This window comes from Cryptomeria japonica, chromosome 11, assembly GCF_030272615.1.
Source record: "Cryptomeria japonica chromosome 11, Sugi_1.0, whole genome shotgun sequence".
Lineage (NCBI taxonomy): Eukaryota > Viridiplantae > Streptophyta > Pinopsida > Cupressales > Cupressaceae > Cryptomeria > Cryptomeria japonica.
Window position 1 is genome coordinate 388,089,324 of NC_081415.1, and position 2,821 is coordinate 388,092,144.

A 2,821-nucleotide genomic window follows, 5' to 3' on the forward strand; every position below is an offset into this window, starting at 1 on the left:
GTGTTTAAAGTAATACTATTTTTGGTGTCACTGATTCACTCCCCTCTCCATGCTTTACAAGTCCATCATAGTGTCTGTCTTGGTTTCTAGTGAAGTAAAGAATCCTCTGTGTTCTCCCAAAAATTTAATCCATGCCTTCTGAGTTTCCTTTATTACTTCATTCACTCTCCCTAGTATTAGGCTAATTATCCTATGTTTGCTATTAATAAATTTTCTATCTGTCGCCTCAATTGTCTTTTCCATTTAATCTGGAGCTATAGTAACACAGATAGCTAATAGTTCTTGCAATTTCATGTGTTATCCTCTTGCATAGAAGATAATCTTCTAGCATCTAACATGTTATATAACTCAGTCGGTATTTGATTTTATATCTCTATTAAGGCTTTCTTATAGATATCCAAGTTTAATAGGACTGCTTCCTCTACCTCTCTCTATTCATCATCCTCTAAGTTTTCATAATAAAATTTAACATTCTTCAACATGCCATCTTTAGTTATTTCATCTACAATTTCTGCACAAGTTTTAGGTGGTATGATAGTTACATTACCAGTTTCAAGTGCTAAGTCAATGTCACTCTTCTTCTTCCTAATGACAGTACTGGGTGCAGCTGTAGGTGTAGATTTAGGTGCTTGCTTCTATGTTAGTAGATTTATTGTGACCTTCCTAACTACTTTCTTCTTTGCTTCCACCTTTGTTTCCTCCGGTTTCTTCCTAACAACCCTTTTAAATGCTATCAGTGTGTCATCCTCTGATTCAGATTCTACAATAACAGGTTCAATATAAACTTCTGGATCCTTCCTCTTTTTGCCTTTCTCCGAGACAACATCAATTAGTGCCTTGATGTCCTTTGAGACCTTATATACAAAATTACTTGTTTTTCCTTCTTATTTCTCCCTTTTCTTCGGGTTGAACTCTGTTTCAACCTCTTGAGTTTTCTACTGTGCAGTTCCACAGGGCTTCTCTACCCCATCTATTGGTGCATCAATTAGCATTTTTGTGCAGGCATCAATAATCAGTGCATCTACCTCATAGCCCATTTCTTCAACCCAAATATTTTGTGGCTTAACTGCTTCCATGAGATTCTCAACCTTCTTTACCATGAAGCAAATGTCAGTAGAGTATTTTTCTACTATATGCTCAGGTACCCTTACCCTAGACCTCCTAGATTTTTGAAATGCCTTAAAATACCCCCATATCTTATCATCTCTCTGACTTCCTAATGCAACAATTGACTGTTTCAATTTTCTTCCTACCAGAATGTCATTGAAAGCCCATTGTCTTTTACCAAAACTAGGTGAATCATTCAAAAAATATAACATCAAACAGACTAACAAATTCCTATACCAAAAAGTTCCCTTCTTCTCACCCTTAATCTTTCCTAAGTTGATTAATAACTCATCAAGCATCCAACCGCATAGATCTAACCTTACATTATCTCTCATTATTTTATATGCAGCCAAAATGCATGAACTGGAAACAAAATTCAGTCGGTTTGACTAAGTTACCTTATATCCGATAATCATGCTACCAAATTTGATGTCGGTGTTGGTGATAGTGCTCACTTTCATGGATATTTTGTCAAATGTAGCACTGGTGATCTTCCTCACGAAGTCATTTGAAACTTTCTTATCTGGATGTTTCCCTACCGATGGCAAACCAGTAATTGCCCAGATGACCTCCTTGGTGATTTTGTAAGGTTTGTTCAACCATATCAATTCCCTATGTACTCTGCTCAGTACATATTTTGATTATCTCATCCTCAAACTCTAGAATATACAGAATGTCTGTAAACCCTAGTTCTTTAATATGTTTATATGCTGGTTTGATCTTTCCAAGTTCTCCCATTAGCTCACTAATATACATTCCCTTGATTTCTGAAGTTCCTAAGTCCTCTATATGATAGTGAATGTATGCCCTAACATCCTCTGCATACACATGTCCCTCCGAAACGCAAGAAAATGCTCCAACTAAATCTTCCATGGTAGCCACATGTGGATACAGCTTGAAAATTGGCCTGGGGCGGTCCTTGAACTCCACTACAGTTGGGTTTGCAACAAAAATAGGAATAGAAGATGATCTCGCTTCCATGTTTAAAGATAAATACCTTTTGGTTTCTCTCGGTGAAAACCTTCAATAAATTCTTCCAGGCACCAGTGAAATCGGTCAAGAAGAAATATGATTGCCTCTAAATAAGCTCTGATCGCACTTAGTTTCTTTGAATCACTCTGAAATCGCTTTGAATGTAGGGTGATTAACAATGAAGTGTATTCAACCTTTTAACCTTAAAGAAAAACCCTAATCTTCCTTTGACATAAATGACTATTGGTGAAAGATACTGGATCTTGCTCATAACATATCCATGCTAGATAATACTCTCCAATATTTGGAACATCTTCCAAAACCTCTTCCCAGGGCATATGCAACATCTTCATAAATTTTTCCTACCCCTAAGGCATCTGTCTTATTTATCGGATGAGCTTCCTGCTAGTGCAAGAGCAGCCTCATATGCCGAATAAGTAACCTAGACATTCCTATCTGATGATTGTTCTTTAGTCTTCCTAACCCATCTCTGAGTATGATCTTGCCAGATTTCACTAACCTTCTCTTTTCCTTTCTCATTTGATCCTCCAATACTAACCAGTGGATTTCTACTTCTACAGAACTTATCAATATGTTCAACTTCATTGCATGCATAACATGTAACATTGTTCTTCTGAATTGCTTTGCTAAAAGTGGCGAAATTGCTTGACCTGCACTGATTAGCCATATGTCCAAATTTTCCACAAGCATAGCATTTTACATTCATTCCTGCAATCTTCTT